Source organism: Myxine glutinosa, chromosome 4 (assembly GCF_964187855.1).
Source record: "Myxine glutinosa chromosome 4, kmMyxGlut1.1, whole genome shotgun sequence".
In the NCBI taxonomy this organism is placed as follows: Eukaryota; Metazoa; Chordata; class Myxini; order Myxiniformes; family Myxinidae; genus Myxine; species Myxine glutinosa.
In genome coordinates this window covers 74,385,044-74,410,144 of record NC_136264.1, presented here as the reverse complement: position 1 = coordinate 74,410,144, position 25,101 = coordinate 74,385,044, and the positions used below count along the sequence as shown (strand labels likewise).

Genomic DNA, 25,101 nt, shown 5'->3' with positions numbered 1-25,101 from the left:
TAATAAGTCATGTTTAGGCGTTTGTCGGGTTAAGATGTATGATTGTGAATCTACCAGGAGATTTGTGTGTTAGGTAGAGTAGGGAATAATGAGTAGAGCCCTTGTATGTCTCACCTGGTAGCCAAACCTTAGTCCATTTTGGCACTGCACACCACTTAAACATTAGTTAGGACCATTAGCACAACATAAATGATGCCCTTCCCCCTGACATGACTAAGGAAGAAATCAGGCTAGAACACCGCCACAATTGGCCGCCACCATTTACACCTCCGAGAGGCCTATCCACCTCGCATAGCACGTGCTATAACACAAGGACCACAGAGTAGGGGACGAGAGTTGGAGTGACGCAGTGGGCATGCACAGGGGCGAGTCAGTGGAGGCTCTGATTGGCAGAGCAGTGCGCCAATGCTGACGTCACCGGCCGAGGCTATACCGAGAGCCGAGTGCCATTTTCGAGGCAGTCCAGAGCAGTTGGATTCATGGTTGAGAGTTGGTTTTGCAGAGCGCAGTTTGGCAGTGAGCAATTGAGAAGCGAGTTGGAAGGACGAGACGTGCAGTCACACCTGCGTTCTCCCCGTTCCTGTCTTTTCATGCTTCCTGTGGGGATCGACCTTGTGTGAAGCCGCTGGCCTGCGTTGGGTGCCCTGGAGATTGGTGCACGGACCTCGTGGGCGGCAAGAGGATCGGAGCTTGGAGCAAGGCCTCGTGGGTGCATCGGGGCCATGGTGGACAGCAGCCGAAGCCAACGACGAGACAGATAAGCCGAGCTCCGCGTATACACTTGACATAAAAGACGTTTCTTTGGTATTCATATCCCCTCGTCTCGTTTTTTGATATCTGGTGTGTGGGATTCCGATTTAGAATAGTTCATTACCGGCGCGTATTTTCCTGTCCCTGCCTGTTATTCAATAAACCCTTATATTACTTTTTGTACATATATCTGAACGCAGTTTACCGGGTGGTTGATTTCACAGTTAAGACTGCGAGGACTTGCGCCGCTTCCCTCCATTCCGCGCGCTTAGGTGTTTTTTTGGGGAATCCGCCATTGAGCTTCCGCCTCGGAGTTAAAGCCTTCGTGATCGGCATCCGCGATCGCCTGATATAATTTCGGCGGTTGCGTGACAATACTTACATTATTTGCTAACTGGTATCTCCACCCAGGTCATACTATCCTCTTCAACTAAAGTATCAAACAAGCCCGGCTCCGCCGCTGTTAGACTTTCTGTCTTGTTTATCAATAAAACCTATATCTTTAGCGAGGCTTTGTATCAAGTTTTCCCGTATACTTAAACCCAACATTTTTTAAATCGGGTACACAGTGGGGGAGAGTACGCCGCCACAGTTAACCATCACAGCGTGGTGGATAGTAAGTTAAAAGATTGTTCGGCTGTTCACAGGACCATAGGTCTCGGCGCAGAGGCATATCACACTTGTGAGCCTCTGACGCAACAATTTTTGTTAGGAGTGTGGATATACAGGAGCTTGGGATAGGCAGACACCCCAATTAAATTTTTGATATCCCTAATTTGTGCTTAAATCACATTTGGGAAGCATTCAATTTAAATAAAATATAATATGGTGGATGTCCAGGTAATGGGGGAAGATGTGGAAGTTGTTGTTGTTGTGGTTCTATGCCCCAGACAGTTCTCTCTAACAAGGCTACAGCACGGAGACAGCTGATCAATGTCCCAGGGAGCAACCCAGAGATGCCCCACATTCAGGATGGTGTACACCCGCCTTCACGAAGTCAGGGCCATGATAGAGTTAGAGAGAGAAGAGACAGAGACAAGAGGGAAAAGGCTGGTCCATGGGAACCGATCGGCACTCTGACCATGACCGCGCTGCCCTGTCGAATCCAGGCAGCAGGGAAAAATGGGGAAGATTTGGCCCTCAACTTGCATTGGGGAATACAACCACCATGAAAGGCATTCCCGATAATTACACATGTGGAAGTTAGTTGCATAGGTGGGAGAAAGAGGAACAAATGAGTGGAGAAGAGGAGTGATTCTGGATTTTGGGAGTTTTATAAGAAGAGGGTTAATAGTGGACAAAGCACAGAAAGGGCAGAGGGTGCAAGACCATAAAGGAGGCGGTAGAAGACAGAGACAACCAACCTGTCTGTGATGGCGAAGTAATAAGCCCATAGACACAGCTTCATTGCAGGAGATTCCAATGATCTTGAAGGCCTTGGTTTCCATGTGTGAATCTGAGCAATTTGTGAGGCAGGGTCGCCAGTCCATAGGGGATATGTTTAATGTACCCCATCAAGCTACAGATGAAGGCTTTGTCAGTTGGATAGGACTTCCGGTGTCCCAAGGAAGGACTTTGCATGATGTAGGATACACAGTCATTGACTGGCTTTGGAGGCCAACTTAGAAATTTGGTTTGCCCAAGAAAGACCTTGGCTGATAGTAAGACTGAGGAGTTTGAATGACTGAACTTCCTCAAGGGAATTGTTAAGAAAGTAGAAAGCAGGGTTTGCCACACAGTCCTTTCAGAGAGAAACAGTGATGGCGTAATATTTCTCTGGATTAAAAGACATGTTCCAAGTGTTTGACCAGCTTGTGATTTTGTCAAGGTCTGAAGAGATGATGGAAGAGGCTGCAGCCTGTCTGAAGGAAGAGGGATGTCACAGCAGAGGGTGGAGTCATCAGCAAACAGATAAAGAGGATTTTCTAGTGAGTCAGAGAGATCATTGATGAAGATCAGGAATAGGACTGGGCCCAGAACACTGCCTTGGGGAACTCCAGCCTGGACAGGGAAAGGAGATGAAAGGATTCCGTTGAGTGCCACACGCTACAAGAGTAGAGGATGTCAGTAATTCATGTGTGGAGTTGGCCTTGGATGCCACAGACAGAGAGTTTGGAGAGCAAGGCGGGATGCCAGACTGTATCAAAAGCTAGAGATATGTCCAGAGAGACGCTCCTGATCTCATGTCTGACATTGAGGGCTTCCATCCATTGTTGGGAGAGTAGAAGAAGCCTTGAGCCAAGGCCTTGACCTTTTTTGACCTTAAACCTAATCTGACCTTGACCCAACATGGAGTGACTGGGTCTGAATCTGAATTCATGATCTGGGATGAGGCCGTTTTAGAAAAGGAAGGAAAAGGAAGGATTGTTGGATTCAATGGCCTCACTGATGATTGGAAGTAAGCTGATAGGCCTGAAGTTGAAGGGATCCGTTTTTGCACCGTGTTTATGTACTGCAGTGATGTTGACTGATTTCCATTCAGATGGAAATAACCTAGGGCAAATGGATGAAAAGGGTAGAGACAGGAAGTACAAGAGCAGCAGAGGAGCTTTTTGAGACTCATGAGCTTATGCCATCCAGTACAGTTGTCAAATCAGAGTCGAGGGTTGACAGAAACTACTGCACCTTCTCAGGTGCAAAAGACAGAGTTCATGAGCAGCAGGGTACGACTGGGAAGAATGGGTAGAGAGAGAGGGATTGAGGACACACAAATTTGAAGCAAACACAGAATTGAGGTATGCGGCCTTCTCACAAGCGGAGTTGCCTGTAGTCGCATTTGAAGTGATGGAAGGGGTAGAGGTGGAGCATAAACCTGATACAGACTTGAATACACCTGAGCATCGCCAGGTTTTAGAGGAGGGAGACAGGTTTGAAAGTTTATTCCAGCTCAGAAAGTTCATTCTATCTCAGAAAGTTCATTGACCCAGATCCCTGAGTGGACGGGCGTGTGCTACCCAAACCTTCAACGGATCGCTGCCAGCCAGTGGATCGCTGCCAGATTGCTGCCAGGGAGTGGACTTTGAACCTTGCTACAATGCCTCTTGTGATTATGGCAGGATTGGTGATATATTAATGGACATCTGCAATTTTTGGAAAGATGTTTCCAAGCAATATTACCGAGTAATGGCTACCAACTCTTCGAGAAAGGACATCTTCAAGACGTGAAAATACACACAGCTTATTGCCAGTGATTCACGTAGGAAGGATGCACTAGATAGAACAAGCTTTATGGCGGAGTGGCCAGACGGAAGCCTCTCCTCAGTGAAAGACACATGAAAGCCCGCTTGGAGTTTGCAAAAAAGCACCAAAAGGACTCTCAGACTGTGAGAAACAAGATTCTGTGGTCTGATGAAACCAAGATTGAACTGTTTAGCTTCCGTCTGGCCACTCTGCCATAAAGCCCAGATCGGTGGAGTGTTGCAGTGATGGTTGTCTTTCTGGAAGTTTCTCCTATCTCCACACAGGATCTCTGGAGCTCAGCCAGAGTGACCATCCAGTTCTTGGTCACCTCTCTTACCAAGGCCCTTCTCCCCCGATTGCTCAGTTTGGCCGGAGGGCCAGCTCTAGGAAGAGTCCTGGTTGTTCCAAACTTCTTCCATTTAAGAATTATGGAGGCCGCTGTGCTCTTGGGGACCTTCAATGCAGCAGAGATTTTTTTGTCGGCTTCCCCAGATCTGTGCATCGACACAATCCTGTCTCTGAGCTCTGCAGGCAGTTCCTTCGACCTCATGGCTTGGTTTTTGCTCTGATATGCATTGTCAGCTGTGAGACCTTATATAGACAGGTGTGTGCCTTTCCAAATCATGTCCAATCAATTGAATTTACCACAGGTGGACCCCAATCAAGGTGTAGAAACATCTCAAAGATGATCAAGAGAAATGGGAGGCACCTGAGCTAAATTTCAAGTGTCATAGCAAAGGGTATGAATACTTATGTCAATGTGATATTTCAGTTTTTTCTTTTTAATAAATTTGCAAAACTTTCTAAAATCCTGTTTTCTCTTTGTCATTATGGGGTATTGAGTGTAGATTGATGAGGGGAAAAACGAATTTAAACGATTTCAGCATAAGGCTGCAACATAACAAAATGTGAAAAAAGTGAAGGGGTCTGAATACTTTCTAAATACACTGTATCTGTGGTTTGTGAATGCACATGGTAAGTATAAAATAAACTTTTTAAGTGATATTTACAATTAATCATATTGCGTGGAGTATGGGGGGAGAGGGAGGAGAAAGTGTGAGCCGTGAGGGTTGTTATAAATATACTAGTAAAAAGCTGTTGTTATCAATATACAATATAGTCTCAATACAATGAATATGCAATACGAGTAAAAAGTCTGTCAAGTATGACGAGTTGGAACAGTTTATTCGATGGTGCAGCCTCGTGAACGTGTCAAAGTCTGAAGCCTCAGCCTAGTGGCAGGTGTGCTTATATCTTCTTTATTTATTAGACATCCTACGGACGTAAATGAACAGTCGTTATACTCTCTGCACACTTTGCATATCACGTGCAGAGAATTTCACCTCCCTACATCTTGTATTTATTGTTATTTTTATAAAAAGCTTCTGTACACCACCCTTGAGGCTCAGTTTGCAAACCACCATCTGCAATTCCAATAGAAGAGACATAATTACTCTATTATGGAAAATGTTTTTATGCCTCCACCGACGAAGTCACCAGAGGCATTATGTTTTCAGGTTGTAGGGGAGAGGCAGGTTAGTTGATACAGTAGGTTAGTTGATACAACCTTCCTCCTAGCCCTCAGAAAATGAAACTTGTGTAAATGCTGCCCTCTGTTGTTAGCTAGTTGCATTACATATCATTGATAAGTAGGTCAAGAAGTTACAGACAAAGAAAGGGTGTGATTCTCCAAAAAACCTGATTTGTGTCCTCCTGAGTAAAAACGCCAACAAAAGGTAAGATCATGTATTGTGATCATACTACATAGATTTCACAGGAGTTCTCATTGGTTGATAATACCTTGTGAAAGTGGCCTTCAGCCTACGCTGCTTTGATTGCCAGGATAATACACCTAAGCATGTGGGCAACATGTGTTGCAAAAAACCCATGGATGGGTTAGATGATACAGTCTGAGTAGGTTAGTTGATATGCGTATCAACTAACCCTACTGACCTGTATCAACGAACCCATTCATGATTGATTTTTTTACAAGACAATGCTGAAGCCATTTGTAACTGGGCTTCATACATCATAATATATGTAGGCCTATATAGCCTACACTGTACATCTTTAGAATATAAGAGTTGTGTCCATCTGAGTTGTGAATCTTGTTCCTTTCCTGATATTTGATGCTTTCCGATTCATTTGTTTGGCAGATCTTTTTTTTCTCTCTAACTTAACCTTTAGCCCTATTGTTAGATATACTTCACATTACCTATGTGTACATAGCAGGTATACAACTGAATAAATACTTTAATTAACTAAAATAATTTAATAAAGCATAACAAACAGCTTTAATTAACAGTGCTCATTGACTCTGAAAATACCATTACTCTACCCCCACTAATTGACTCTACCCCCACTAATTCACCCCAGATCCACCTTGTTTGAAATTCCAACTTCTTTCCTGGAAGTCTTGGCAGTGTCCATATGTTTTATACCTCTCCCACCCCCCCCCCCCCCCCCTTCCCATGCCTTCCCCCCAAAGCCCTCTCCCTCCCACAGTTCTCTCGATGTCTCCATGTCTCTCGGTCCCTGCTCTCAAATGTTGTGTTTGTGTCCTTCCCCCTCTCTCCCCATCTTGTCTACCGCTCCCGATGTTATTTGTTTTGTGTGTCTGTTTGTCTTTCTGTGTGATTAATGTTCGCTCTTTCACGAGCCTCGATCTTGTATACAACAAAAAAAAAAAAAAAGTACAAATATTATACAGAAATGATGGTATGTACCCTAGTTTGATGTGTATCTGTAATTATGTGCATGCTAATTTGTTACCATTGGCAGAAATACCATGTAAATCGATGTATCATCTAACTCATTCACCATGTAAATCGATGTATCATCTAACTCATTCACCATGTATCATCTAACCTACCAAGGTGTATCAACTAACCCACTTGGCCAGGTCAGATGATACGTTTGACAAACAGCTTTTTGTGAGCCACCATTCCAAGTTTGATAATGCAGCGGATCTGGCATGCTTCACAGATATGTACAAGACCCTGATATTTCTTTTGGACAATTCATGAATCCTGTCGAGCTAACAGTCTTCATTATAGGCCAACATAACTGAAAAGTGTATCAACTAACCTGCATCTCCCCTACGTCTGGCTGTTCGTCCGTCCGAACGTCCGTCCATGATAGGTTTTCGTTACTGCGGTAACTTGCGAACGGCTAAAGGGATCTTCGTAAAACTTGGTGCAGGTATGTATAATGAGGTAAAGATGAACTGATTAGATTTTGGGGTCGCAAGGTCAAAGGTCAAAGTCTGTAATAGGTATATAACTTGAGAACGGCTGAAGTGATCAAATTCAAACTTAGTACAGGTATGTATAATAATGTAAAGATTTAAGTGCGTAGATTTTGGGGTCAAAGGTCAAAGGTCAAAGTCTGTAATAGGTCTATAACTTGAGAATGGCTGAGGTGATCTAATTCAAACTTGGTACAGATATGTATAATATTGTAAAGATTAAGTGATTAGATTTTGAGGTCAAACATCAAATTTGTAATAGGCCTATAACTTGAGAATGGCTGAACTGATCGAATTCAGACTTGGTACAGGTATGTATAATATTGCAAAGATTAAGTGATTAGATTTTAGGGTCAAAGGTCAAGGGTCAAATCTGTAATAGGTCTATAACTTGAGAACGGTGGAAATGATCTAATTCAAACTTGGTACAAGTATTTATAATGATGTAAATATTAACTGATTCGATTTTGGGTTTAAGAGGTCAAAGGTTAAAATCTGTAATAGGTCTATAACTTGAGAATGGCTAAAGGGATCTAATTCAAACTTTGTACAGACATGTATAATGATGTAAAGATGAAGTGATTAGATTTTGGGGGTCCCAAGGTCAAAGGCCAAAGGTCAGAGGTCATGTCAGGTAAAAATTTGAGAACTTGTGAACAGCTGAAGGGATTTAAATTAAAACTTGGTGCATGTACTGTATGTATAATGATGTAAACATGAACTGATTCAATTTTGGGGTCAATAGGTCAAAGGTCAGAGGACATGTCAGGTAAAAATGTGCTAACTTGGGCACAGGTGAATGGATTTAAATCAAACTTGATACAAGTATTATTATGATGTGATAATGTGGGCGGAGGCATATCAGTCGATGTCGTGACGTTGAAGAGTGCCGTTCTAGTTCGAATTAGTTTTATCCTCAAGAATAGACCACTTGGCCTTCCAAGATATTCTTGCATTATAATCGTGGATCTGCACTGAATTTGTGCACCTGATATCTGATTAGTGTCCATAACCTACTTCGTTCGGCTTGTGACCTAATGAACAAAAAACACTTTTTTGATCATACTTGAATAATTTTCCTCTGATTTTCATGATGTTGAGTTTTATCGATGAGTTGTTGTTTGGGACACATTTTCTTAATTTACACTCGATCCATAAATGTTGAAGGTCAAGGTCATATGGTGTTGCGAACAAAATGTTACATCATCATTCATCCCCATTGGCTCATAGTGATTTTTTTCCCCATAAATAGAGGAGGTCCAGATTTGACCATGAAAGGTTTTCATTACCGCGATAACTTGAGAACCACTAAAGGGATCTTCGTCAAACTTGGTGCAGGTATGTATAATGAGGTAAAGATGAACTGATTAGATTTTGGGGTCACGAGGTCAAAGGTCAAAGGCCAGAGGTCATGTTAGGTAAAAAATACTGTTACCGCGATAACTTATGAACCAGTGATGGGATTCTGACCAAATTTGGTACACTTATGTAGAATGATGTAAAGATGAATTGACTCGATGTTGGGGTCAAGAGGTCAAAGGTCAAAGGACAAAGTCTGTAATAGGTCTACAACTTGAGAATGGCTGAAGTGATCTAATTCAAACATAACACAGGTATGTATTGTCGTGTGGTTTGCTCTGTTAACACCGAGCGTCACCACGGATGAATCGAGCTTTAATGGAGTCGTTTATTCAATCCAATGGCGGTTCGATACACGGGCCGGGGGATTGGGGGAAAATGCCGTGGCTTACCTTTTCGGCCCCGACAATGTCTTCTCCCTGCAAATGATTAACTCAACCCGAGACGGAGGTAAAATGTACAACAAGGAATATTTATTAACGGAACCGAGAACAAGGAAACGCGACGGAAGAAACTAAATTCTAAATTGGGACGTCACCACATCAGACTTCAGATACGAAACAATGTGCGAGGATGAATAAAATAAATGTCTCGTTGTGTTGTGGAATAATAATAATAATAATAATTCATTTATTTTGTATAGCGCTTTTCCAGAAGCCCAAAGGCGCTTTGACAGAGTGGAAAACATAATGCATAACAATACATGAAAACAACAATTGCAAAAAGACAAGAATCAATAGGGAAATATTTAAAGCAAAAGGAGGGAGAAGGAGAAGAGATAGTCAGGGGTTAGATGCTGTGGGTTGAATGTTGAATGCAGTGTTGAACAGGTGGGTCTTTAGTCATGTTTTGAATGTGGTGAGTGAGGAGGAGTCTCTGATGGTGTGAGGTAGTGAGTTCCAGAGGGTGGGAGCAGCGATGGAGAAGGCCCTGTCCCCCCAGGATCTGAATTTGGTCCGGATGGAGGGGGTCAGGAGGTTGGTACCAGCAGAGCGGAGGTTGCGGGTGGGAGTGTGTCTGGAGAGGAGGTCAGCCAGGTAGGATGGGGCCAGGTTATGGAGGGCTTTGTATGTCAAGAGGAGGATTTTGTACTGGATTCTCTGGGGGATGGGGAGCCAGTGAAGCTTGTAAAGGACGGGGGTGATGTGGTCACGGGTCCGGGAATGGGTGAGTAGACGGGCAGCGGAGTTCTGAATGTATTGGAGTTTATTGGTGATTTTTGAGGGTGAACCATAGAGGAGGCTATTGCAGTAGTCCAGACGGGAGGTGATGAAGGCGTGGATGAGGGTTTCTGCAGCCGTGGAGGAGAGGGATGAGCGGAGACGGGCAATGTTTTTCAGGTGAAAGAAGGCTGACTTTGTGATCTGTTTAGTGTATTTGTCGAAGGAAAGGGTTTGGTCAAAGATGACGCCAAGATTCCGGATGTGAGGGGAGGTGGATACTGGGATACTGTCGATGTTGAGGGCAAAGTTATGGGTGGATTTTGTGAGCGTTTTTGGGCCAATGATGATTATTTCAGATTTATCACAGTTAAGCTGGAGGAAGTTGATTTGAAGCCAGGATTTTATTTCAGTGATGCAGTTTGTCAGGATAGAGTGGGTGTCGGTGGAGACGGACTTGGTGGAGATGAAAAGCTGGATGTCATCGGCGATAAAGTGGAATTGGAGACCATGACGGCGGATTAAGTGACCGAGGGGGGACAGGTAAAGGATGAAGAGGAGGGGGCCAAGAACTGAACCTTGGGGGACACCTTGGGGGAGGGGAGCAGTGGGGGATTTGCAGTTATTGATGGAGATGAACTGGCGTCTGTCAGAGAGGTATGATTAAATCCAAGAGAGGGCAGTGCCGGTAACGTTAACGGTGGATTCAAGTCGGGTGAGGAGGATGGTGTGATCGATGGTGTCAAAGGCAGCGCTGAGGTCGAGGAGGACGAGAATGTTGAGGTTGCCAGCATCAGAGGAGAGGAGAAGGTCGTTGGTGATTTTGAGGAGAGCAGTTTCAGTACTGTGGTTGGAGCGGAATCCGGATTGGAATGTTTCATACAGGTTATTGGCAGAGAGATGATGTTTGAGTTGAGTGGCTACAGCGCGTTCCAAAACTTTTGACCGAAAGGGTAGGTTGGAGATGGGTCTGAAGTTGTTTAGGGTGTCAGGGTTTAGACCAGGTTTTTTTAGAATGGGGGTAACAGCAGCAATTTTGAGGGAAGGTGGGACGATGCCTGTAGACAGGGAGGAGTTTAGTGTTGCAATGATAAGTGGAGAGAGAGCAGGGAGGGAGGCCTTGACAAAGCTGGAGGGGATGGGGTCAAGAGTGCAGGTGGCAGTTTTCATTCCTATGAGGAGTTCAGAGAGGTCAGTAGGGGAGATTGGGGAGAACCGAGACAGGGGATGGCAGGACAAGGGGGGCAGGTGGTTGGAGGGGGAGCGGGTGCGGCGGTCGTCAAGCTGTTGTAGATGTTGTCAATTTTGCGTTGGAAGAAAGAGAGGAAGGAGATGCAGTTGTCTACTGTGAATGACTGGATGGTGGTGTTCAGGGGGGCGGAGGAGTTTGTTTATTGTCGAGAAGAGTGCTTTTGGGTTTCCGGAGCCAGAGTGGATAATTTGAGAGTAGTAGGCTGAGCGGGCGTGGGAGAGGGCATCTTTGTAGTGTTGTAGGTGGTCCTTGTAGGCTTGGGAGTGAACTGTGAGACCCGTTTTATTGCGGAGTCTTTCAAGTTGGCGAGCACGAGTTTTCATCAGGCGGAGTTCAGGGGTAAACCAGGGAGCAGAATGGGTGAAAGAAACTGTTTTGGTTTTTACAGGCGCAAGCTGGTCAAGGCAGGAGGAGAGAGTGTGGTTGTAGTAGTCAGTGAGGTCGGAAGGGGTGTGGAGGTCAATGAAGGGAGAAGTGGACATTTTTTCAGAGAGGGTGGATGAGAATGAGGTAGGTGAAAGTGCGTTTAGCTTACGGAAGGTGATAGTGCGATAACGTCTTGGTGTTGGGGCGGGGATGTTGATGGTCAGAGTGATGGCTAAGTGGTCAGAGAGGGTGAGGTCGGAGCCAGAGAGATGGTGCAAATTTAATCCAGTGGAGCAGTGGAGCAGTGAGCACATCATTATGATTTGAGCAGGGACTTTGTACATATTCCATCTTTTCCTCCCGCCGCGAGTGGTTTTCTAAGTCCCCGGTCTCTTCAATTTCAATGCCCACTTTCACTTTTTCTTTACTCACCTCGACGACCGTTGGCTTTAATAAAATTCCCTCTACCTCATCGGTCGCTGGCTTTTCCAAACCCCGTGTCGCGATTTCTACCCCCGTCATTGTACCCGTGCTTTTCTCAACTTCGTTCAACCAGTGCTTCTCGACCCGCGTTACCTCCTCGTGCACCCGTGGGACCCTCTCGCCCAACCTGCGGTCTCTGTCCCTCTGCTCCATTCTCTCCCTATCGGCCCTCATTCCGTTATGCCTCCTCATTCCGTTTATGACATCGTTGGTCACATGGTGTGGCAGCCATATTGGATTGAAGGGTAATATTAAATAATTATATCACTGAAACCGCTTACCCTATCGATGCGAAATTTTACAAATGTCATCTAACACCATTGTTGCATGTAGTTTGAAAATGATGGCACCGTGGGTCATGTGGTTTGGCAGTCATCTTAGATAGAAAAACGAACCTTATCTGATCAACATGAAACTTCACATACGTGATCCCCTAGCCATACATATGCAGAGTATACATTTTTAAGGTCATATGTCACGTGGTGTGGCAGCCATATTAGCTTGAAAGCTGATATTTAAAAAAAAATTCCCTTCTCTGAAACCGCTTCACCGATCGATGTGAAACCTGTCATGGCTGGTGAAAATGTGATAATTGAAAACAGCTGAAGAGATTTCAATCAAACTTGTTTATTTTTAGGACAGTGAACGAGGGCATCCACCCGTTGTGGGACTATGCGGAGGCATATTGGCGACAGTCGCATTGCTCTAGTTAATACATATTTCGATGCTTCATTTTCCTTTTTAGCAAAGTCCACTTTACTGGAACTAATATACCATCTGTGAAGCAACAAAACGATAGTCTGAAGTCGAATTGAACTTCGTCAGTCAGAATAGTGTTGACCAAGCAACCACGTCACTTTCAAGCCTTCCTGGTGTTTCTTCAGGTGACACAAGGATGATCCAAAATGGGGGAAATATTAATTCCTAGCCACGGCCCATTCCATTGTACGCTTGATGTACACACACAGAATAGATGAGCGTTTAGCTGCTGGTGCATTGGGGTGCCAAATTAGACCACACGTTTATTTATACACCATGGAGATGGACATCCAGGAGATGGACATCTGTTGTGTTGCATCACCTTTGTTGTGGTCCATATTAGTGTGCGTGCATGTGCGGAGGGATTTAAATCTGTTTGTACGCGTGCATGCGTGGAGAGATTGAAATGCATACATGTGTATGTGTGGAGGGATTCAAATCTGTTTGTATGCATGTATGTGCAAAGAGATTAAAATATGTTTGTACACATGCATGTGCAGAGGGATTGAAATCTGTTTGTACACATGCATGTGCAGAGAGATTGAAATCTGTTTGTATGCGTGCATGTGCGAAGGGATTGAAATCTGTTTGTATGCATGCATGTGCGGAGGGATTGAAATCTGTTTGTACGCATGCATGTGCAGAGGGATTGAAATCTGTTTGTGTGTGTTACATGTGTGGAGGGATTGAAATGTTTGTACGCGTGCATGTGCGGAGGCATTGAAATCTGTTTGTATGCGTGTATGTGCGGAGGGATTGAAATCTGTTTGTACGCATGCATGTGCAGAGGGATTGAAATCTGTTTGTACGCATGCATGTGCAGAGGGATGGAAATCAGTTTGTACGCATGCATGTGCAGCGGGATTGAAATCTGTTTGTATGCGTGCATGTGCGGAGGGATTGAAATCTGTTTGTATGCATGCATGTGCAGAGGGATTGAAATCTGTTTGTATGCATGCATGTGCAGAGGGATGGAAATCAGTTTGTACGCATGCATGTGCAGCGGGATTGAAATCTGTTTGTATGCGTGCATGTGCGGAGGGATTGAAATCTGTTTGTACGCATGCATGTGCAGAGGGATTGAAATCTGTTTGTATGCATGCATGTGCAGAGGGATGGAAATCCGTTTGTACGCATGCATGTGCAGCGGGATTGAAATCTGTTTGTATGCGTGTATGTGTGGAGGGTTTGAAATCTGTTTGTATGTGTACATGTGCAGAGGGATTGAAATCTGTTTGTACGCATGCATGTGCGGAGGAATAAAAATTTGTTTGCACATCCGTGCACATGTGCAGAGGGATTTAAATTTGTGATCACATTTTCTGAAGCAATTTGTCGATTGACCGGAGTCTGGACCAACAAACAACATGCTGTACGTAAAGCACTACCGGTACTGTACGTAGTCTCTGCACGTGATTATTGTTGCGATGCAAAGTACACGACTGTCTCCTTCAATTCAACTGGAATGGCGGCTACAATACGTATGATGGATTAGGTGAACACACGCATCCATTGAGGTGTGCTGCGATACCTCCAGTCCAGCTGAAGTAGCAAGCACGGATCACGTGGCCCAAAGGCCTACTCGTGTTCGGAGGGTAACCTAGCTGGTATTCTTTGTGACGTGCGGGGGAGACTGCGCCTCGCACGTGGTTTGCATGGGAGGCCAATAGCACAGCTCAAACGAAGCAGATTCCACTACGATCGCTCCACAGGGCACACAGGTCGTGGACCTCAATGGATAACGTTTAATTCATTCATCACATCATTCGCATTGATTAGTTTTAATTCATTCTCACATTGGCGTTCTTTGCGCGTCCAAGCTGTACTCCCCTCCCCTCCCTCATCCTCCTCGTTAAACATTCGAGCGATGAAGTGAAATATTCGTTATATCCATAAAAGGACGATATTTGGGGAAGAGAAAGTCACGATGGGTGCACACACAAACACACATACATATACACACACACACACACACACACACACACACACACACACTCACACCGGACAAGCGCAAAAGCACCGTTACTGGGCCACGTGTCAGCGACAGCCATACGGGCCGACGCTCAGTCAATCACCTGAGGACATCGGTCCCCGGGTTTTGATCCGGTACGGCGCAGGCTCACCTTAGGTGCGGAGAGTGAAATGGGCGGCTGCGTTCACCGGGACTGATGGAGGATTGCTGCCTGGGGTCCAGCGCTAAGGAGACAACGGGCGGGGTAGGAGCTTAGGAGGCGGAGAGGAACGAACGGCAGGCGGAGGGGAGGAAGAGGAGGTCTTCAAAATAAATGTCGACTCACCAAATGTGACCGGGAGGAGTAAATATTCATAGAAAGGTTTTCAATATGACGAATGGACGGCTAAGAGTTTCCTCGAGTGCGCGGCGGTTATGGCGGTTGGCCAAACTGACGTGGATCCGCGTGCGTTGCAATGATACCTCCTGAGTCCTGAGATGTTCAAATTTTGGATCCAGTAACAAATCGCACTTTATTTTAATCATCTTTTCCTTGCTTGAAAAGGAGACATTTTATATCACTCGACTGGAGAATAAGAAGATGCGACAATAAAAAGGGACATTGGCATTTGGCAATGATTAAACAAAGATGCTGTGGGTGGCATGGAGCCGAGTTGTGGACCCTGATTGGCAATGATCATACAAAGATGCTGTGGGTGGCATGGAGCCGAGATGTGGACCCTGATAGGCAATGATCATACAAAGATGCTGTGGGTAGCATGGAGCCGAGATGTGGACCCTGATTGGCAATGATCATACAAAGATGCTGTGGGTGGCATGGAGCCGAGTTGTGGACCCTGATTGGGAATGATCATACAGAGTCGCTGTGGGTGGCATGGAGCCGAGTTGTGGACCCTGATTGGCAATGATTAAACAAAGATGCTATGGGTGGCATGGAGCCGAGTTGTGGACCCTGATAGGCAATGATCATACAAAGATGCTGTGGGTGGCATGGAGCCGAGATGTGGACCCTGATTGGCAATGATCATACAAAGATGCTGTGCGTGGCATGGAGCCGAGATGTGGACCCTGATTGGCAATGATCATACAAAGATGCTGTGGGTGGCATGGAGCCGAGATGTGGACCCTGATTGGCAATGATCATACAAAGATGCTGTGGGTGGCATGGAGCCGAGATGTGGACCCTGATTGGCAATGATCATACAAAGATGCTGTGGGTGGCATGGAGCCGAGTTGTGGACCCTGATTGGGAATGATCATACAGAGTCGCTGTGGGTGGCATGGAGCCGAGTTGTGGACCCTGATTGGGAATGATCATACAGGGTCGCTGTGGGTGCCATGGAGCCGAGTTCTGGACCCTGATTGACAATGATCATACAGAGTCGCTGTGGGTGGCATGTAGCCGAGTTGTGGACCCTGATTGGCAATGATCATACAGTGTCGCTGTGGGTGCCATGGAGCCGAGTTCTGGACCCTGATTGACAATGATCATACAGAGTCGCTGTGGGTGGCATGTAGCCGAGTTGTGGACCCTGATTGGCAATGATCATACAGTGTCGCTGTGGGTGCCATGGAGCCGAGTGCTGGACCATGATTGGCAATGATCATATAGTGTCGCTGTGGGTGCCATGGAGCCGAGTTCTGGACCCTGATTGGCAATGATCATACAGAGTCGCTGTGGGTGGCATGGAGCCGAGTTGTGGACCCCGATTGGCAATGATCACACAGAGTCACTGTGGGTGGCATGGAGCCGAGTTGTGGACCCTGATTGGGAATGATCATACAGAGTCGCTGTGGGTGGCATGGAGCCGAGTTGTGGACCCTGATTGGGAATGATCATACAGGGTCGCTGTGGGTGCCATGGAGCCGAGTTCTGGACCCTGATTGACAATGATCATACAGAGTCGCTGTGGGTGGCATGGAGCCGAGTTGTGGACCCTGATTGGCAATGATCATACAGTGTCGCTGTGGGTGCCATGGAGCCGAGTTCTGGACCATGATTGGCAATGATCATATAGTGTCGCTGTGGGTGCCATGGAGCCGAGTTCTGGACCCTGATTGGCAATGATCATACAGAGTCGCTGTGGGTGGCATGGAGCCGAGTTGTGGACCACGATTGGCAATGATCACACAGAGTCGCTGTGGGTGGCATGGAGCCGAGTTGTAGACCCTGATTGGCAATGATCACACAGAGTCGCTGTGGGTGCCATCGAGCCGAGTTCTGGGCCCTGATTGGCAATGATCATACAGTGTCGCTGTGGGTGCCATGGAGCCGAGTTCTGGATCCTGATTGGCAATGATCATATAGTGTCGCTGTGGGTGCCATGGAGCCGAGTTCTGGACCCTGGTTGGCAATGATCACACAGAGTCGCCGTGGGTGCCATGGAGCCGAGTTGTGGACCCTGATTGGCAATGATCATACAGAGTCGCTGTGGGTGGCATGGAGCCGAGTTGTGGACCCTGATTGGCAATGATCATTGTGTCGCTGTGGGTGCCATAGAGCCGAGTTCTGGACCCTGATTGGCAATGATCACACAGAGTCGCTGTGGGTGCCATGGAGCCGAGTTGTGGACCCTGATTGGCAATGATCACACAGAGTCGCTGTGGGTGCCATGGAGCCGAGTTCTTGACCCTGATTGGCAATGATCATACAGTGTCGCTGTGGGTGCCATGGAGCCGAGTTGTGGACCCTGATTGGCAATGACCATACAGTGTCGCTGTGGGTGGCATGGAGCCAAGTTGTGGACCCTGATTGGCAATGATCATACAGTGATGCTGTGGGTGCCATGGAGCCGATTGTGGACCCTGATGTTCGTGATCAAGACAAACATTCAGAAACGAAACTCGCGTCTAACTGATGATGCTTGAGGAGGATCCTTGGGTTAAAATAGCCAAATAATGCATCCAAGGATGGATTTCTGAAGAAGAGGGAACATTAGACGAAATGAGTGAACCTCGTCCACATCAAGGGCAATTAGTGAGCTGACCACTTATGGCGCTTGGACAACAGCAGATGGACAATCATAATGGAGAGGTGATGATACGGAAGGCCTTTGGGAAGAAAAAAAAAAAAAAAGCCAGAGAGACTATGTGTCGACAAACAAGATCAAGGGACAGATGGCTTGACGACTTTGCACAAGATGGAAAACGTGGAGAGGAGTTATCAATGGGCTAATTCGACGCAGCGTTGTTTACCTGCATGACGTCATCTCTGCACACTCCCAAAATCACACCGTTAGTTATTCGCACACTCGTAGTTGCCAACAATGCACTTTGTGAATTATAACGTTTGCAGGTAAATGTGTATGTCTTGGAAGTGGAAATATAGCACGATTATTTAATACCATTTTTTTGGAATTAGAGTACAGCACCAATTTTTAAAATATAATTTATAAATACATCTCAATATTAATAGGGCTGCAGATTATTGTCAAAAAGTGCCTTTAAAATGGCGGAACTGGCAATTAGCTTCCTACCAGCTACTTTTGGTATTTTTATAAAGTACGGTACGGGCCTTGACAAGTTCACAGACCAAAAATACTCAGAATACCTCTGGGGGAACATGCTTAAATGGCGTCATCAAAATGGCTGCCAAAATTGTAAAGCTTGGCATTGTGTACAGGTGCTGACGTGCTACCTAACCGTTTATATAGTAGTTTTACTGTCAAGAGAAAAAACATCAGCCTTTTCCTGGGATGAACACTTTCATTTGTGGAGAGCCAGAGAATAAAAAGAAAGGAATAAAACTTACAGTGTGGGAGCTGTGCTCGCACGATAAAATCGGACAAGATGGACGACGCCAGGAATTAGGTTTCTCTGAGCTATTTATTCCCAGCTCACTCAAACGAATTCCAAAGCAATGAATCAGCCGCAGCCCACGAACGGGCGGCAATATATATCAGAAACTCAACACACAAAAGGCGGGGCGTGGTATGCAAATAGATAAGCCACGCCTCTCAACGGGGCGTGGTATGCAAGGCAAGCGTTCGCCCGGTAAAGGCAAGTCTCAACACGCCCGGGCGAGTCCGGACACGTGACCGCTCGCCGGTTGCGTCATCGGCCGGTGCAGGGTAATTGTGTCATGCCACCGGTAACCGCGACACGCGCCCCCCCAGAATTAACATGCACCGGGAGAGTCAGTTTGAGGGGGGTCTTGATGACCCGGCCGAAACGACCCCTGACGATTCGTGTGGGGGTGGTAGGTGGCGGGGCGGTGGATGGTCCGGCTGGGGGCCTGGTTGACGGGGGACGGCCCCGACGTGGAGGAAGGGCCAACCGTGGAGTTTGGTCGAGGTCCAAATAGGCCGGCATGAGGCGGTCCACGGAGATGCGATCCGGCTTGCCGCCGATGTCGATGGTGAACGACTTGTCGTCCATCTTCAGGACCCGGAAAGGTCCATCGTACGGCGGCCGGAGCGGTCCCCGGTGTGCGTCGTGCCGGATAAAAACGTACTCCGCAGTGCGAAGTGCTGGGGGTACGTGGGGTTGGGGGCAGCCATGGTGTGACGTGGGCACGGGGGCAAATCTCCTGGCGGCCTCCTGGAGGACCGAGCGTTGGCGAGCCACGGACCAGGGGCCGGTGGCGTCAGGGATGAATTCGCCCGGCACGCGCAGCGGCTGGCCGTAGACCAGCTCGGCAGTGGAAGCCTGGAGGTCCTCTTTAGGGGGCGTTCGGAGGCCCAATAGGACCCACGGGAGCCTGTCGGCCCAACCGTCGTCCTGGAGGCTGGCCCTGAGAGCGGCCTTCATCGAGCGGTGGAACCGCTCGCACAAGCCGTTGGCTTGGGGGTGGTAGGCCGTGGTGTGGTGAAGCTTGATCCCCAAGGCCTGGGCGACCGCGCCCCAAAGCTCGGAGGTGAATTGCGGGCCTCCATCGGAGATGTCCGAGGGGGCGCCGAAACGGGCAATCCAGGTGCCAATGAAGGCCTGCGCCACGTCGGCGGATGTTGTTGATGCCAGCGGGATGGCCTCTGGCCACCTGGTGGTCCTGTCCACCATTGTGAGGAGGTGGGTGAAGCCCCGCGAGGAGGGAAGGGGTCCCACCAGGTCCACATTGACGTGGTCGAAGCGCCGCACGGGCACGTCGAATGGTGCCAACGGGGCCTGGGTGTGCTGGTGGACATTCGCACGCTGGCAGGCGACACAGGCATTGGCCCAGTCGCGGACGTCTTTACGGAGCCCGTGCCAGACGAATTTCGCTGCCACGAGCTTCTGTGATGCTTTCCGGCTCGGGTGGGAAAGGCCGTGGAGGGCGTCACCGCCGCCACCCGGTGGGCACGATGGGGCGAGGTTGGCCCAGGGAGACGTCGCACAGGAGAACTGTGCCTGTGTCCTTGAAGGGGACGTCGGCCAACCGCAGGCCTGTGCCCGCTGTCCGGAGAGCTTGCACCGTGGGGTTGGCGGTCTGGTCGGCCGCCATGCGGGTGAAGTCCACACCCAGGTGGACGGCGTTCGCGCCGGACCGGGAGAGGCAATCGGTCACAGCGTTGTCCTTGCCCGTGACGTGCCGGATGTCCGTCGTAAATTCGGACACGGCGGAGAGGTGGTGCTGCTGGCGGGCCGTCCACGGCTCCGTAACCTTGGCCATGGCGAAGACCAGGTGTTTGTGGTCCACAAACGCCGTGAACGGGCGGCCCTCCAAAAGATGGCGGAAGTGGCGAACAGCCAGGTAAAGGCCGAGGAGCTCGCGGTCGAAAGCGCTATACTTGCGCTCGTTAGGGCGAATATGCCGGCTGAAGAAGGCCAGCGGTTGCCAAGCTCCGTTCACCCACTGTTCATGCACGGTGCCCACCGCGTAGTCGGAAGAGTCCGTGGTGAGGGCGATGGGTGCGTCGAGCGCCGGGTGCGCCAGCATGGTCGCGTTGGCGAGGGCCAGCCTAGCGCCCGTGAACGCCGCGTCCATCTCTGTGGTCCAGGCGACGACGTGCTTGGCCGGCTTGCCCCGGAGGGCTTCGTACAGGGGGCGTACGAGTTGGGTGGCACGAGGCACGAACCGGTGGCAGAAATTTACCATCCCCAAAAATTCCTGTAGGGCCTTGATGGAGCGAGGGCGCGGGAAACTTGTGACTGCCTCCACCTTGGTAGGCAGCGGGATGGCCCCGCGCTTCGTGATGCGGTGCCCCAGGAAGTCGACGGCCGTTACGCCAAACTGGCATTTCGCCATGTTGATGATGAGGCCGTGCTGGGCGAGGCGCTCAAAAAGCATGTGCAGGTGGACGAGGAGCCCGGGAAGTGCTGGCGATGAGAATGTCATCCAGGTAGACGAACGGAAAGGTGAGATCGCGCAGCACACTGTCCATCAGCTGCTGGAAGGCCTGGGCCGCGTTCTTAAGGCCGAACGGCATTCGGAGGAACTCGAAGAGGCCAAAAGGTGTAATTACAGCCGTCTTCGGAACGTCGGCTGGCCGGACAGGTACCAGGTGGTAGCCCCGAATGAGGTCGACCTTGGAGAAGATCACCCGCCCCGCCAAACGGGCGGAAAAGTCCTGTATGTGTGGTATCGGGTACCGGTCGGGGGTGGTGGCGTCGTTGAGGCGGCGGTAATCGCCGCATGGTCGCCATCCGCCACCCGGTTTGGGCACGATGTGCAGGGGCGAGGCCCACGCGCTATTCGAGCGCCGCACAATTCCCAATCGCTCCAGCGCGTCGAATTCCGCCTACGCTACGGCGGGTTTGGCCGGGTCGAGGCGGCGAGCCCTGGCGTAGACCGGTGGACCTGTGGTCGGGATGTGGTGTTCGACGCCATGCTTGACGGCGACGGCCGAAAACGTCGGCTGCGTGAGGGCGGGAAACTCGGCGAGTAGGCGGGTGAAATCGTCCACGGCCGGGAGCGCGCAGGCTAGCTTGGTTGGTGCGGTGCCGCTCAATGAGCAAGCGATCGAGCTGAAGGTCTCCGTGTTGATGAGCCGACGCCGTTTGACATCGACCAAAAGCCCATGCGCACAAAGAAAATCTGCACCCAGCAAGGCCATGGGCACGTTCGCCGTGATGAAGTCCCACCTGAAGCGCTGGCCCCCGAAGCAGAATGCGACGCTGCGCAAACCGAAGGTGCGGATGGAGGAACCGTTTGCGGTGACCAAAGCGGGGCCGCAAAGCACTGCCTGTTTGTCCTCCACCGAGGCGGGTATCACGCTCAGCTGAGCGCCGGTGTAACACAAAAAACGCCGCCCGGACTCCGTGTCCGTGATAAACAGAAGGCTGCCTGAATGGCCGACGCTCATGGCAGGCAGCGAGCGCCGGCCTGGTCGTTTCCCGACCCGCCAAAAGTGCACGGTGGGTGGCACGTTCTGGCCTTCTGCCCGAACCTGGTGTGGTAATAGCACATGGTCCGCTCTGGTGGAGGCTCCGGCGGTCACGTCGGGTTCGGTCGACGGGGCGTCGCGGCGGCCGCTGCCGCCAGTGGCGCTGACTCGGCCGGTGGAGGCGCCGGTCGTGGCGCGGGCGTTGCCTCGGTCGGCCCAGGGTCCCAGGCGGCCGCTCCGACGTGTCACCTGGCCGAGCAAAATTTATCGGCCTCCTTGGCCAGGGCGCGAGGGTCCGTGATGGGCGAATTAGCCAAAGCTAACCGTACCTGCCCGGGTAGCCGCTGGAGGAACAGCTCGCGGAAGAGGAAGTCTGGGCTGTGGTCACCGAGAAGAGCAAGCATGTGGTCCATGCTTTCGGACGATGGGCCTTGCCCAGCTCCGGGAGGTGTAGTAGTTCTCGTGCGCGTTCAGTCTCCATGAGTCCAAACGCACCGAAGAGTAGGTCTTTCAGCGCGCCGTATTTGTCGGCGTCCGGCGGGTGCTGTAGGAAGCTCAGAACCCGGGAAGCGGAGGAGGCATTGAGCGCGGAGACCACGTGGTGGTAGCGCGTCGTGTCCTCCGTAATGTTCCGCAGGGCGAATTGAGAAACCGCTTGAGCAAACCAAACGGCCGCGTGAGATTCCCAAAAGCCCGGGAGCTTCAAAGCTACAGCTGACTCCATCGCCGTGTTCGTAGAAAGGGGTCACCAATTGTGGGAGCTGTGCTCGCACAATAAAATCGGACAAAATGGACGACGCCAGGAATTAGGTTTCTCTGAGCTATTTATTCCCAGCTCACTCAAACGAACTCCAAAGCACTGAATCAGCCCATCGAACGGGCGGCAATATATATCAGAAACTCAACACACAAAAGCCACGCCTCTCAGGCGGGGCGTGGTATGCAAATAGATAAGCCACGCCTCTCAACGGGGCGTGGTATGCAAGGCAAGCGTTCGCCCGGTAAAGGCAAGTCTCAACACGCCCGGGCGAGTCCGGACACGTGACCGCTCGCCGGTTGCGTCATCGGCCGGTGCAGGGTAATTGTGTCATGCTACCGGTAACCGCTACAACAGCAGCGAATATGAAGCCAGTAGAAGTTCATGAGAATGTGCTTACAACAATGGTTCTGATTACAAAAATGATTCCCAAATACTTCACCGTGCGGTTCGTATTATTCGCAGAGACATAGAAAAATTACAACCAACAACAGAATACCCTAATACCCAAGAAATTGATCTTAATGCATCACTGCATCAGCTGCGTTTAATTTAAATATTATTTAAATATTTAAATTAAATTATTACATTAATTTAAATGCATCTCAATGCAATGCATGCATTTAAATTAATTTATTATTTAAATATTATTTTAAATATTATTAAATATAATTAATAATATTATTTTTAAATATTATTAAATATTAATGTTATTAAATAGAATATTTAAATCAGATGCTCGTATCATTTTATTACAGATCAGGACACAGGGACCCTCAATGTAAAAATAAAATACAAAAACTTAATAAAAATGGAGGCCATCTTGATGACGTCACTTGAACATGTTCCTCCAAGGGGATTCTGGGTATTTTTGGTGTGTGAAGTAGTCAGGGCCCATACTTTATAAAAATATCAAAATTAGCTGGTAGGAAGCTAGTTTCCACTTCACCCTCATTTTCAAGCTCAATCTGCAGCCCTATAAAGCTAACAAGCAACTCCCATAATAGAAACAAACGCGAATTTAATTACAACATGAATTAAAAGAGGGGTTATTTATAGACAACGAGATCTCTGTTTAACCTCCATTTCAAATGTCATGTGGTTTTATGGCAATGGAAGTTCATACGATCTTCACGAGCATCAGAAAGTAAACTAGAAAGGTGCGCTGGAAGATTGGACAAATGACGTTCAGTCAATCACCTGAGGACATCGGTCCCCGAGTTTGGATCCAGCACGGCAGAGACACCTTAAGTGCGGGGAGTGAAATGGGCGGGGGGGGGGGAGGGGGGAGGAGGAAGTAGTCCTCAAAATAAATATCGAATCACCAACGTGGATCCTCTTACGTTACAATGATACCTCCTGAGTCCTGAGATGTTCAAATTTTGGATCCAGTAACAAATCGTACGTTCTTTTAATCATCTTCTCCTGCTTGAAAAGGAGACATTTTGTATCACTCGACCGGAGAATAAGAAGACGCGACAATAAAAAGGGGCATTGGCAAAGATGCTGTGGGTGGCATGGGGACGAGTTGTGGACCCTGATGGCATGATCATACAGTGATGCTCATACAGCTGTAGGGTCTGGTGGAGAGTTCCCCCGGGAGGTGGAGAGCCCTCTGGGAGATGAAGAGCCTTCCGGGGAGGTGGAGAGCCCTCCAGGAGTTGGAGGGCCCTCTGGGAGGTGGAAAGCCCTCCGGAGGTGGAAAGCCCCCCGGAGAGGTGGAAAGCCCCCTGGAGAGCCCTCCAGGAGTTGGACAGCCCTCTGGAGAGTCCTCCAGCAGTTGGAGAGCCCTCTGGGAGATGGAAAGCCCTCCAGCAGTTGGAGAGCCCTCTGGGAGGTGGAAAGCCCTCCAGCAGTTGGAGAGCCCTCTGGGAGGTGGAAAGCCCTCCAGCAGTTGGAGAGCCCTCTAGGAGGTGGAAAGCCCTCCAGCAGTTGGAGAGCCCTCTGGAGAGGTGGAGAGCCCTATGTAGAGGTGGAGAGCCCTCCAGCAGTTGGAGAGCCCTCCAGGGGGTGGAAAGCCCTCTGGAGAGGTGGAGAACTCTTCAGGAGTTGGAGAGCCCTCCGGGAGCTGGGAAGCCCTCGAGGCGGGAGTGCCCTTCTTGACCCACCTTTGGTGGGAAATTTAACATGGTGATGTTTCCACAAAGTGACACTTCCTTCTGGAACAAACTGTTCGGTTTCTATTAATATCTCCTCTTTTACTTTTATGGTGTAATTAAATACACGTTTGTTTCTATTCTGGCAGTTGCCCGCAGCCTTCAATACAATGCAAGCCAAAGGCATTGAAATAGCAAGCAGCGATGAGTAAACATCATAAAATTCATCAAATATTATATTCACAGCTTATTTTTGAGTGACGTCAGTATCTCAAAGACATCCTGTACGGTAGTTAAAAAGACGAGTTATACAAGAACAAAGACTAAGGAACAGGTAACTGAACAGTGTGTGATTTGAACCTGAGACCCTGTAGCATCATGACCTATGTACTCAGTCATATGGGAGTGATACAGGTGCAGTGTGTCCCTGATAACAGGTGCACAGTGTGTTCGAAAACAAGAACTCGCGCACGATTGAT

The 25,101-nt window shown here is 48.7% G+C and overlaps 1 protein-coding gene across 1 annotated transcript in view; it reads right to left on the bottom strand.

Moving 5' to 3' along the window:
- Positions 1-14,769, bottom strand: part of LOC137424800 (sodium-coupled neutral amino acid transporter 3) — a 141,657-nt gene extending 126,888 nt beyond the window's left edge. Inside the window, exon 1 of the mRNA XM_068112644.2 lies at positions 14,680-14,769. The gene's annotated coding sequence lies outside the window, so the exon portion shown is untranslated. The remainder of the gene's footprint in view (positions 1-14,679) is intronic.
- Positions 14,770-25,101: the final 10,332 nt, after the last annotated feature.